Genomic DNA, 14,141 nt, shown 5'->3' on the forward strand with positions numbered 1-14,141 from the left:
TATTGTAATGGTGCCTAATTGTTTTAATTAGCATTTCCATGATGACTAACCTTTTGAGCCCTTTTTTTCATCTATGTATTGACCATTTGTATATGTTCTTTTGTGAAATGTTTGAGTTTTTTGCCAATTTAAAATTTATTCTTGTTGTTTTTATTTTTATCATTGTGTTGCAAGAGTTTTTTATATACTGTGGATACAAGCCCTTCATCAGATAGATGTGTTGTGAATATTACTCTCAATCTGGCTTGCCTATTTTTTTTTTTTTTTTTTTTTTTTTGCGGTACGCGGGCCCACTGTTGTGGCCTCTCCCGTTGCGGAGCACAGGCTCCAGATGCGCAGGCTCAGCGGCCATGGCTCACAGGCCCAGCCGCTCCGCGGCATGTGGGATCTTCCCGGACCGGGGCACAAACCCGTGTCCCCTGCATTGGCAGGCGGACTCTCAGCCACTGCGCCGCCAGGGAAGCCCTGCCTATTTTCTTGATGGTGCTTTCTGATGAATAGAAATTTTTAATTTTGATGAAATCCAACTAATTAGTCTTTTTTTTATGGTTTATACTTTCTGAATCCTCCCTGAGAAATCTTTGCCTACTCAGAGGTCACAAAAATATTCTCCTAGTACTTCTAATAGCTTTATTATTTTAGCTCTTATGTTTCAGCCTGTGATCCTTCTCAAATTGGTTTTTGTGTATAGTGTGAGGTAGGGGTTGAGGTCCTTTATTTCTCATATGGATATTCAATTTTTCCAGCACCATTAATTGAGGATATTTTCCTTTCTCCATTGAATTTCTTTGACATTTTAATCAAAAAATCATTTGACTGTATATATGTGGGTCTATATCTGGACTCCCTATTTGATTTGTTGGTTTATTTGACTATCCTTCCTCCAATAGTACATTATCATGGCTACAGTTTTGGTTTGGATTTTTTTGATCTGAAAAATGTCATTATTTTGCTTTCATATCTTGAAGAGATAGAATTATGATAGAATTATTTTTGCTTGAGATAGAATTATGTTTGCAGTCTTTTTTTTCTTTCAGCACCTTAAAATGTCATTCAATTTCCACGGCTTCCAAAATTTTGATGCAAAATTATCAAATCTTATTGTTGCTCCTTTGAAAGTACATATGTGTCCTTATTCTCAGGCTGCTTTTTGCTTCTTAGCTTTGGTGTTCAGCTATTTGATTATTAAGTGTTTAGGCGTTATTTTCTTTGTATCTATCCAATTGGTATCTATGCTTTCACCAAGCATCTTGAATCTGTACATTGATATCTTTGATCAGTTTTGGAAAGTTCTTAATCTTTCTCTCTTCCAACTTTGCTTCTATCTCATTCTCTCTCTCCTCTCTGCTTGGACTCCAATTGCACATAAACCTTTGATCGTGTCTCACATGTCTTTTGTGCTCTCTTCTTTCCACTCTTTTTTCTCTGTGGGCTTCAGCTTGGATAATTTATTCTTTTATTTAAAAAAAAAATTATTTAGGGCTTCCCTAGTGGCGCAGTGGTTGAGAGTCCGCCTGCTGATGCAGGGGACACATGTTTGTGCCCTGGTCCGGGAAGATCTCACATGCCGCGGAGCGGCTGGGCCCATGAGCCATGGCCGCTGAGCCTGTGCATCCGGACCTGGCCTGTACTCCACAACGGGAGAGGCCACAACAGTGAGAGGCCCGCGTACTGCAAAAGGAAAAAAAAAAAATTATTTATTTTGTTGGGCCAGGTCTTAGTTGCAGCATATGGGATCTTCACTGTGGCATGCAGGATCTTTAGTTGTGGCATGTGGGCTCTAGTTCCCTGACCAGGGATCAAACCTGGGCCCCCTGCATTGGGAGCACGGAGTCTTAACCATGGGACCACCAGGGAAGTCCCAGTTTGGATAATTTATATTGACCTTTGGGTTTACCAATTCTGTCTGTTGCTTTTAAACCCATCCAGTGAATTTGTAATTTCAGATATTGTACTTCGCAGTTCCAGAAAATCCATTTGATATTTTTATAGATTACAATTATCTGCTCAAGTATTCTTTTTAACAATTTTGTCATATTTTCCATTTTCCTCTTTAACATACTTGTAATAGGTATTTAAAATGCCTTGTCTGGGGCTTCCCTGGTGGCGCAGTGGTTGAGAGTCCGCCTGCTGATGCAGGGGACACGGGTTCGTGCCGCGGTCCGGGAAGATCCCACATGCCGCAGAGCGGCTGAGCCCATGAGCCATGGACGCTGAGCCTCCGCTTCCAGAGCCTGTGCTCTGCAACGGGAGGGGCCACAACAGTGAGAGGTCCGCGTACCCGCAAAAAATAAAACAAAACAAACAAACAAACAAAATGCCTTGTCTGAGGCAATAGAAATAAAAGCAAAAATAAACAAATGAGGCCTAATCAAACTTACAAGCTTTTGCACAGCAAAGGAAACCATAAAAAAAAACAAAAACAAAAAGACAACCTATGGAATGGGAGATGATTAGAAATGCAATGTGATTAGAAAATGATCTAGACTGAGGTTGGGTTGTAGTTCTTTTTGACTCAGTCTCCCTCTGGTTTGGTTGAGAGCTAGTCAAGTGTCTACTTCCTTAACCATAAAGCACCATGGGAAATTCATTTATGCCTTTCAGATGTTTGAACTTAGCTCTTTAGCCTCCCAACCAATACAGCTTCAAAATTTGGCAAATATCATGAGAGGGAGGGGACCAGCTATGTGTTTAACACAAACCTTCCTCCCTCTAGCAGGACTTTGTCTCCTAAGTACTATGAGTCTGTGGGAAATTTCACTTTGTCATTCTGCCTTATTACACACACCTCCCCCCAGCCTCCTGTGCCACTCAAGCACATAGCAAATGTTCTGTGAAAGAAGACTGCCTATGCTTGAGGGTTCTCTTCAATCAAAGGCCCCGTATCTTTAACTATGGAAAATAATTGGACATTGTATTTTAAAATACTTTATCTTCTGTTTCTTTTTCTTTTTCTGAGACTCCAGTTAAATTCATGTCATCCACTCCACTTTTGTCATCCATACCTCTTAACTTTTCTTTATCTTTTCCATCTCTATATCCTTCTTGATATTTTTTATGTTGGTTTTTGTCCTCTGCCTAATCTTCCAACTCTCTCATCTGTTCTTGGACTGAATACATTCTGCTATTTACCCCCATCTACCGAGTTACTTGTTTCAATGATTATATTTGTCATTCCCAACATTTCTAGTTTTTTTTTATAATTGCTTTTGTTGCTTTATATTTGCAATGTCCTCCCTTATGTCTTGAAGGGAGACATGTATTGTCCTTAATGTAAATTCTTCTTCTGCCCAGTCTGTTCACTTCACTTTTGCTATAGTCATTCTTTTGTTGGTTATTTTTGGCTCTGAGCTCATGTTCCCTTGGAAGTGTCAGCTCTCTTGGCCAATAATGTGTACTCTGGGAGGAGGAGTGAGATTAAAGACTGGGTTCCACCCTTGGCTCTTCCTGGTGAAGTTATGAGGGGAGTGCCTCAGGGTGTAGAGCCTCTGAGCATCTGTTCCCTGTTTGTCAATGACCACAGAGAAGCCAGAGAACCCTGCCTTCCAGGGAACATCTCTGAGCTTTGGCCTAGTCGCTCCTCTTTTCTAAGAGCTGCCTCGCTCTGTGTAGTCATTTATCCCAATCAAGGTGTGGAAGGAGAGACTGCTCAGTGGCTGGCTGGCTGCCTGCCTTTGTTTGTTGAATCTATTTCTCATCCTAGCTGGCTCCAAAACTGCCTTGAGGTTACCTTGCCATTTGCAGCTGGTGCTATGTTGATGTTTTCTGCCCACAGACGTGAAAGGGCAGGCTACCATATATCTGGAGAATTGTGGAGGAGAGAAAATCCACAACTAGAAAGCCTTCCCCCAGATTCTCATCCACCCATGATATCTGACTTTCTCCACCTCTGATCTGCAGTATTCTCCCAGACTGGGATCCGTCTGGCTTCTGTTTCTCCAGAGTTAGGTTCTGGGATACATCACCCGTCTCTCACTAATACAGTGTCTTCGGGGTTGAGTTTGGGGGAGGGAATCTTCAGTCTACTTAATTCAGCATCAAGATGGGACTCTGAAACCTCCATCTGCTTTTCATTATCTAGAAATTTCCCAGGATTTCTGGCCTGCCAATGGCTCTTCATTTTATTTCCTATTTCTGTTATGTATTGGTTATTTTAAAAATTGATTATATATCTGTTCTGTCATTTCAAATGCAAGACCGTGTTCTGAAAGCCTTCCTCCTCTTCTTTTGAAGGATCTCCTACTTGGTAAGAAGCTGGGGTCTCATCTTCCTTCTCCCTAGCTTTTCCGTCTGTAACACGGGAGCAAACGGACTAGATGGTGTTTGAGGGCCTTCCTCCTCTCATGTGCTGTGACTCCAAGGATCGGGCCCAGCTGTTGTTTGGCTCATTTTCTTCTTTACATTCCACATTAGTTCAAAAATGTGGGTGGAGGTGCCACATTCTCCCTGACCTCATTCTGGTCATGAGTAGTCAGAGAACAAAATGGAGAGCCGAGAAATGAATACAGTTTCCTGTTAGAAGAAAAGCATAAACCATCTACAAAAACAATTCCAAAAATGAGCAGCTGAGCTAGGTGAACAGAGGACTATCCTGAGAAATGTAAACCTGGTGGCAGGGGCTGGGGCATATGGAGTGGAGGATAACTTAAGGATTTCTTATCATTCCCAAAGCAAAAGCAGACTTCCAAATTACTTTTATCTTGTTCTCTGGTCTTTCAAAGGCCCTGTCGCCCCCAGGAGCTGCTAATGACTAATGTGAGATCATAACCTCCTAGGAGATAGGGGTGTCTCTATGTGGCCTATGATGCCAGAAAACAGGGTGGTAACCTGAATGACCTCCAAGTATCTCACTTATCAAATACTCTGTGTTGTCTCTTTATAGGGGCAGAGACCATGAATACTTCTGGGAAGAGCTAAAATCCACTTTCACTCTGAGAAGCCTTGGGGGAGTTGGGAAGAGCACCAGGATGCTCACTGTCTCTTAAATCTAAACTTGGACTTGTATTTGATTATTCAGCCCATGGTCCCTGCCCATAAAGACCTGAGTCTGACAGCTCTAGAAGTGAGAGGGATAGGGTGGTGGTATGGCCTTTGAGGTCCAAGAATGAGGCATAGGCACTGTGCCATCCAAGGCACTCCTTGCCATCCATGATTTTAGGCATCATAAGGCCATAGACTATTGATCAAGGACCTCAGCTCAAGCTTCACATACATATGGGAAACTCAGGCTAAGAGAGGTCAGAGACTTGCTTGATGTCACATAGTGAGTTGACAGCTGACTTAGAACCCAAGGCCTCTTATTCCCATGCAGGAGTCTAGTACCTGTACCCAGGTTCCTCAGGTAAGTTCCTGAAACTTCTCAGACCTCACTGAGTTTGAGGGATACCCTGGGTCAGGCATAGAGCAAGGGCTAATTAAACATGTATTACTACTAATGGTATGGTGGATGCTGTGGTGTGCTCCTGGGATCCCCCTTCGTGACTGAAGAACTTGTTCCCCCAGCTTCTAGCAGTACTGCAGGAAGATGGCTCTCAGCTGTAAGTCTTCTTTGGAAACTACTTCTGCCAAAGAAAGTAACCTGGATCAGGCCATTCCCCCTTCCCAGGAGACCCACATCCAATGGTGGAACAGTGCTTGGGTACAAAAGGCCAGCCCTGACTCCAACACAGGACAATGCTAAAGAGGTCATCCCAGCTTCAGAGTGCCCCATGGGGTTGGCTCAGGCCACTCCTGCAACTGTATTGTGGCCCGAAGTCTCTCTCTGCCCATTTCTTTTCTTCCTAAGGCATTGAGCCCAAGAGCATCCCTAATAAACGTCCTGCATCCTAATCTCCATCTTCGAGTCTGCTTCCCAGTAACCTGTCCTGCCACACTTGGGTTGAATTACAGTCATGAGGAAGCTAGACCTTAGGAAGGAGCTGGGGTCAGGTGGCTTCAGTCATGGAGCGGAAGCCCTGAAAAGAGATGGCTCAGGAGGTAGGGCACAGACTCTGAACCTGGAGACCTAGATTCCTGCCTCCACAGAGCAGCTATCTGCCCTACTGTGATCTTGCCTGCAACCCCCCAAACAGATGGGGGGAAGAGGACATGCGATTATTGCTGTTCCAAACTGTGATCTTTCATGACTATTTAAAAACCATGCTGTGTGTCCCAGAGGATCAATCTCTCTCATTCTCATTGCCGCTAACCCAAATCTTTACCCTTTTCTCAGGCTCCGTCCACTTACTTTCCTTGCTCTTAGCAGATGATCCTGCCTTCTACTTCACAGGAAAAAGAAATGAAGCCTGTGGTGGGGCCTCCATTGATTTCCCATCTCTCATCCTTATTACCCCATCGTCAGCTCCTTCCCTCCAGCCCAAGGAAGGAGTGGGTCTCCTAGGCTCCGAATCCTGTGCCTTTCCGCCTTCTCAGAGATCGCTATGTGCCAAGTATCATACCTCTTCTCCCTCATGGGACTTCTTCTCTCTTGGTACCTTCCCACAGGCATATAAACATGCTCAGGTCTCTCATGTCTTGAAAAAACTGCAATCTTTTCTCATCCATGTGTTCTTCAACTACTGGTCCTTCCATTCACCCAACCATTCACTCAACAAACTTTAATTGAACACCTACTATGTGTCAGGCACTATTCTGGGTGCAGGAATACAGCAGCGAACAAAAGAAAATCCTGATTCTCATGGAAATTATATTCTATGGGGGGAGATAGAAAATAAATGTGTAAATGAGTATAGAAAATAAATGTGTAACTGAGTAATATTATAATATTGTCAGAAGGTAAATAAATGCTAAGTGGAAAAAATCAAGCAGAGTAAAGGAATTAAAGAATGACTGGGGAGGGGGGATTGGTGGATATCACTTTATATAGGGTGGTCAAGGAAGGCCTCCCTGGTAAGGTAACATTTGAACAGAGACCTGGAGGAAGTAAGGGAACGAGTTATATGGACATCTGGGGGAAGACTGTCCCGGTCAGGGGGAATGGTAAATGCAAAGGTTCTGAGGCAAACATACCTTGTGTGTTCAAGGAACAGCAAGGAAAGGTTGATGGAGTAAAGGAAGCAACAGGGAACATGGTAGGAGATGAGATCAGAAGGATAGCAGGGAGCCAGGTCATGTAGGACTTTGTAGGTCAACATAAAGACTCAGCTTTTACCCTGGAGAACTCTAAACAGAGGAATGACTTAATTTGCCTGTGCTTAAAGGATTACTCTAGCTTCTGTACTGAAAATAAACTACAGAGAGAAAGATAGAAGCAAAGAGACCAATTAGGAGGCTATTGCAATACAGGCAAGTGATGGAGATGGGTGGTAGCAGTGGAGATGGAGAGAGTTCATCTGGTCTGAAGGTAGATCCAGTAGGATTGGTGATATGGGGTGTGCAAGAAAGAGAAAAATTAAGGATGACTGCAAGATTTTTAGCCCGAGCTACTGGAAGAATTGCCGTCACCTGAGGTGCAGACCGCTGCAGGAGAAATGGTTTGTTTTTGTTTTGTTTTCTTTTGTTTCATTGGCAGTGGGGAGCGGGGGGAATGGAGATCATGATTCTTATTGGAGACAAATGGAGATGTCAAGTAGGCAGTTGGAAATATAGAATTCAAAACACAATCCAAGCTGGAGATTTTCTTTGGAGAGTTATTGGCACATAGATAGTATTTAAAGTGATGAGATGACCAAGGGAGTGGTTGTAGACCCAGAAGAAAAGAGTTCTGAGTACCAAGTCCTGGGGTTCCCCAATATTCAGGGGTTGTGGAGAAGAGAAGGACCCAGCATAGGAGACTAGAAGGAGGAACAAGTCAGGTGAGAAGAAAAGCAAGAGAGGGGAGTGTTCTAGAAGCTGGAAGTGTTACAGGAAAGAGAGGGAAGGAATCAGGGGAGAGAGTGAACAGACTGATGATCAGGAGACAGGCAGAATGACTGGAGTGATGATGCCCTTGAGTAGGAGAGAGAGCACAAGAGGAGGGCCAGCCTCAACACCCACCTTGCACCCAGAGCACTGGCGGGGGGGGGGGCAGGGTGTGTGGCAGGCAGAGTATGTGGGCCCAGGTGCTCTGTCTCCCCTCCCAGCTCTGCTCTTCTCAAGGGTTTTCCCCCTTCTGCCTCCATCACCTGACCCCTTTCCTCCTCTCAGACCCATGAGGCACACAACTGGGGTAATCAGATCAAGGTCTTCCTAACCTGTGCATTGTCTTAGAGAAGTGCTAGACCTGGGCAGGACCCTAATGCTGTTCACTTGTCAAAATTAGTCCCTTCCCTCAAGGTCAGCTAGAAGCCCACCTCCCCTGGGAACCCTTCCCTGACCTCCACAGCCCCAGTCCACTCTGCTTTCTCCTCTTCTCTCCTCCCACTTCCTCCTCCAGCTCCAAGCATTGAGGAGCATCCTTGTGGCCCCAGGGTGAAGTGGGGATGGAAGCCCTATTCAGCTGCCTTTCCACTTATCACCAGGAGGGGGGCTCAGGGCAGCAAGTGCTTATATGTCAACCATGGAAGGAAGGAACTTGGGGGAAAACAAGCATGGAATTTGGAGGCAAATTTACTCCCTTCCTGGCTTTGCAGACCACTTGTCCATGGTGGTAGTTTGCTTCATTAGTCCTGCCCGCTACAGGGCCGAGGGGGAAATCCTGGTGCTCTCAGTGAGAAATGGCCGGCTGCAGGAGAGCGTGGGGTGGATTCTTTTGGAGGAAAAGGAGGCAGAGACCCTGAACAGCTGACCCACTTCCCCCCCACCACATGGCCAGTCCTTGGCAGGGCTGGGAGGTGAGCCCGGGTGTCCTGGCTTCCAGCCTACTGTACTGTCTATACCGCAGTCCTGCCAGCCAAGGTTAAGGCGTTCCTTCCAGAGGTCAAGTTTTCTTTCAGTTACAACATGTGGGAAGCATGGGTGAGGAACCTGGAGGAGAATGAGCCTGGGTTCCTGCCCCAAGGGAGCTCTCAAAATGCCTATGGAGATAAGGCATGAGACAAGCAGAGAACACGGTTGACAGCACATGTCAGATCAGATCAGGGTTGAAGTAGGCACCTGCACCCTGAGGGGGACTTAGGGAAGGAAGTAACCGATTTGTCCAGTTTGAGAGAACCACTTCTGATAGACTCCCTTTCCCTGAGGGGAGGGGATGCAGCTGTGTGAATATCTACCGAGGGTGGAGGGTGTGGAGTGATGGAGAGGAACCACATTTTGACAGCAATGCTGACCCCATCAGAATGGTGAAGGGCTGGTGGGGAAATTTCTAGGGTGAGGGGAGAAACTTGGCGGCTGGGGTCATTCCTCAGAGGTGGCCACACATCTCTCTGAGTGGACAGTCATTGCTACTGCTAAGGTTCCCTCTCAGAAACCCGAGGCCCATCGCCATTTGTCTGTGGAGGTGCTGGGTTTCCTCGGAAAGTCTGGCTGTAGAGATTTCTTCAGAAGTTGTGTTTGTGATGATCTCATCATGGGAAATGAGGAAAGGAGGAGAGGTGCCGAATATGTTATTGTGCTGAAAGTCCTGTTTTAAGAAAACAAATGCAAGATTGTATTCATTAGCAAATGCCAGCCACAAACGTGGGAAAAGCAGTTAAGCCAATGAGGCATAATACCCCACATCTGATGCGGGAACCTTGGGTGAAGTGGGCCAGTAGGAAGAAAGCCTGGTTTCCAGCTAGTAGGAAGAAGCAGGGAGGGAGGTGCCCTGTAAAAGGACTGAGCCTTTGATCACTGACTGGAGATGCTGCAGCTCACACAATTTGTCTCGGATCATCTTCCCCAGCAGCAGGGATCCAAGTGGAGACCTGGCAGTGGCCAAGACATGGTCCGAGAGAGCTCACTTCCATCACACATTGTATTTCTTCCAAAGGGAGGGACAGTGGCCTGAGAGAAGACAGGGAGGGAAAGGGGCCAGGACTGGCAATCGGTGGTCCTGCCCCAGAAATTAGAGATTGACATAAAGAACTGGCAGGTTAAGAATGACCCATAAGGGAGGACTGAATAAATTGTTCTCAGCACTGGGGCAGTGAAGCCTTCCCTTGTGTCCCTACCAGGATTGAGGCTATGGTAAGATGTCCTGAAGACACCCAGGCACACTTTCTCAAGCCCAACTAAAACCAAATGACCATACTGAGAACATGTGACTGAAAACAGCAATATTAGTACTTAAGCTTTAGCACCTGGATTGAGATTGGGATATCTGGATTTCAAGAGGTTTATCCACTGTCTTCCTCACAAGGATCTCCACTGCCGACTTCAGATGCTGGACCCCTTGTTCTCCGTGCCTTATTCTTCTAGCTGGAACTCTTTGTCATCCTGTTATGTGCTCTCTTCTCTGAATCTGTCATAGGCCAAACCTAAGAGCAGGACTAGGGTGAGGGTGCCGTAAATGAGACATCTATGATGCAAACTTGAAGGAGGTGCTTGCTCTCAGGGCCCTGCAAGTGCTAATAACTCAACTACTTTCATGTGATTAGAAGTCATTAGAAAAAACCCAACTCCCATTGTGATGACAGATTTCCCTTGGCATTATGGTACAGTTTTTATGTTCCTGTTTTGTTCTTTAATTCTGGCCTAACCCTCCTATTGGGAGGACGACCCTGACCCTCCAGCAGCAGGATACAGGCTCTGAGATGGATTCCTAGGACTGGGAGCATTGTAAACCTGGGTTATGGAGAAGGGGGAAGCAAGGGGGAGGGGGCGGAATGGCTCCAATTGGGACAGATAACGAAGAAGGGATGGTGGGTCGGATAGAGGTAGCTAGTTATACAAGCCTGATTAGGGGTTAGGGGGTGTTTTGTTATTTTGGAGAGAGAGAGAGAGAGTGTGTGTGTGTGTGTGTGTGTGTTGGGGGGTGAAGTGTTCCCAGATGATCCTCCCAGGAGGATTCTTATTTTAATAATCATTTAATAATAAATGTTATTATTTTATTTTGCCAGCCAGAAGCTTCCAGCTGGAAGTATTTGGATCTAGACACCTGAAGTCTACTCCAACACTCAAGTGCCAGAAATAAGAAACTTTCTAGCAGGAACCTGCAGTAGTCACTCTACACCATATTCAACTCTACACTGGATCCCTTCATTCAGGAAAATGGTGTTGACATAGACAGTCTGGGCGGGCTGGCTAGATCCAGATCGGCAGCCCTGGGAGCCCTAAATGAGTGAGCGGGGCAGGTTGGGGGATGTGGCCTTTGCCAAGACATTAAGGACTTGAGGCCTGAAGATGCAGACAACTCAGGAGGTGATCTGCAGCAACCAGCCTGAGTGGAGGTAGGCCAATGCCAAGATATTGGTGTCACAGGGATCCTCGGAAAAAAACGCTCAGATTGGGCCTTAAACCCCCAGTGCTACCAAGAATTGATTTTTCTTTCTTACAGACATGAAATATTTTGAGTATTGGCCTTAGGTGAGGCATGTCAATGTCTCTAAGCTGCTTTCTGAAAGATGGACTGCTTAGCTGCTCTATAGAGTCAAAAACAACTGTATAGCCCCCACTTTAAAGCTAGGTTAAGGAATCCAGTTGCTGGATTTAGGAGTATTCAAACAGATGAGGGAGACACTTATCCTTTTGTATGTCAAAGGAGGCCAAAGGAAATTGTCTTTGAATTTCACCATGAACTCAGAATTTCTGTCCTGGGGAGAGTAATAAGAGGGTCAGAACACCCCTTCCCTTTGCCAGAATGGTGTTCTGAGGTTCCTTATAGGTAGCCTGGGGAGGACAAGACTATGAAGGGTCACCATTCCTCCCTCATCAATCCTGAGTGAGCAATGGCAATTCGAGGGACAGGCCAAGGGCTGGAAGCAATCCGGGGCCAGGGTGGCAGCTCCGCAATGCCTTCAGGAACCAGGCTCCATCTGACTTTCTCCCCTGCCACCCTTACTTAGCTTTTGTCCTAATGGTTGCAAGATGGCTGCTTTACTGTCTGGTTTTGTGTCTGCACTTCAGGCACAAAGAGACAAGGGAGTGAAAGGCAAAAGGCAAGGCTCATGCCAGCTAAGCCTGCTCTTTTCTATTTTTTTAATTGCGGAAAAATAAACACAACATAAAATTTATCTTCGCCACTTTTAAGTGTATAGTTCAGTAGTAAGTGCATTCATATTGTTGTGCAATCAGTCTCCAGTCTCTTTTCAGCAAAACTGAAACTCTGTACCCATTAAACAATAACTCCCCATTCTCCCTCTCCCAGTCCCTGGCAACCACCATTCTACTTTCTGTCTCCATGAATTTGACTACATTAGTACCTCATATAAGTGGAATCATACAATATTTGTCTTTCTGTGGTTGGCTTTTTTCACTTAGCATAATGTCCTCAAGGTTCATCCATGTTCTATCATGTGTCAGAATTTCCTTCCTTTTTAAGGCTGAATAACATTCCATTTTATTGATGGACACTTGCATTGCTTCCACCTTTTGGCTATTGTGAATAATGCTGCTATGAATATGGATGTACAAATATCTCTGAGACACTAATTTCAATTCTTTTGGATACACCCAGAAGTAGAATTGTTGGATCCTATGGTAGTTCTATCTTTAGTTTTTTGAGGAACCACCATGATGTTTTAGATAGTGTCAACAATCTCCTTTAACAAAGGACTTTCCCTGAAGCCCCACCCAGTGAATTTCACTTCCATCTCATTGGCCACATTAGATCATGTGACTGCCTCTAGCTACAAAGGGAGTCTGAGGAAGACTGTATTTTCAACTAGGCATAGAACAAACATTCCCTGACCTGAGGAGATTCCTGTGTGCTGGGATGGTCTAGCTGTTTGTGTCCAGGGCCAAATGTCTGAGTCGCAGCTGAGCCTGTCGTACAGACACTCTGCCTATCCCCTGCCCACAGTGTTTGCCCTTTCTGGGGGGTATCAGCACCCTATTAAGCCACTGCTTCCAGGAATGACAGCCAGTACTTATTTCCTTCCCTCCTGACTTGATCTCTCTAGCAATTATGATAAAAGTCTTCCCCCAGCCTCTGCCATAAACTATATACTATACAGTTTATGCTATAAACTACCCTGTGCTGTTCCTTCACTGTCCATCACGGCTGAATTGTGCCTTCCCTGCCAGACTGTAAGTCCTCTGGGACAGGACCTGTGTCACCACCTTGGGGCACAAAGCACAGGACTGACTCCTGGTGGAGGAAAGGAAAGCAAATTCCTCTAGATTAGTTCTAAGTCCTGCTGTGGGGCTCCTGGATCTCTCAGCTCAGGGGCACCTCTCCCTGGGATGCTTCTCCTCCAGGTCTTGAGGCCTATTCGGGGCTACTCATACTGAGAACTGTGAGGCCAGGCCCAGGCTGGACAGGGCTGGACAGAGCAGAGAGAAGCAGTGTGGATTGGAGGGGAGGCTGATGACCTCCAAGAACTCTGGACCAGATGGCCTGGCCTTGATCCCTCCACTCTCTGCCCCATCCCTAGGAGCAGTCACACAGACACAGCCATTATCAAACTTACATTCAGAAACACATGTGCACTTAGATGCAGAGAGTTACTCACAGGTGTTCACAAATACAGACACCCATGCCTCACTGCCACACACAAACACACTATAATTAAGTTTGAATTCAGCACTTACATGCAAGAGGGCAAATCTTGGTTCCTCCACTTGATGGTTGGATATCCTTAAGTAAGTTACCTAGCTCCTTGTGTCTTAATTTCCTTATTTGTGAAAATGAGGATAATAATAGCATTACCTCATTGCATTGCTGGAAAGATGAAATGAGATAAAATGGTAAAGAGCTTAAAACAGTGGCTGACACACAGAGGTGAGCATGTATTCATGCATATTTCCTAAGCCCTCTCTCATATTGCTGCTGACACTTGGTCGTGGGTCTGGCCATAAGACAAATTGGAGTCCCTTTATCTCTCTGAGCCTCAGTTTTCTCACCTGTAAAATGGGGATAATATTATCTACATGGTTCAGCTGTTGTGAGGATTCAAAGAGGCCCCACATGGAAAGCTCTTAGTCTCTACCCTGGCCCACAGAGGACTGCTACACTTTAGCTGTTGCTGTCTGTAACTAATGGAGAACAGGTCAGAGAATAGGTGCAGGCGCCGGATGTGCCAAGGCAGAGGCCTGATCCCCATCTCTCCCCAGGCTGGAGGTTCAAGCCTGACCCCCCCATCTCCTCCCAGGCTGGAACTGGTTCCTATAAAGACAGAGCCCCAGGTCATGGGGAGGGGGTTGGG

The sequence above is a fragment of the Grampus griseus genome, assembly GCF_964374135.1.
Source record: "Grampus griseus genome assembly, chromosome: 2".
NCBI classification, from domain to species: Eukaryota; Metazoa; Chordata; class Mammalia; order Artiodactyla; family Delphinidae; genus Grampus; species Grampus griseus.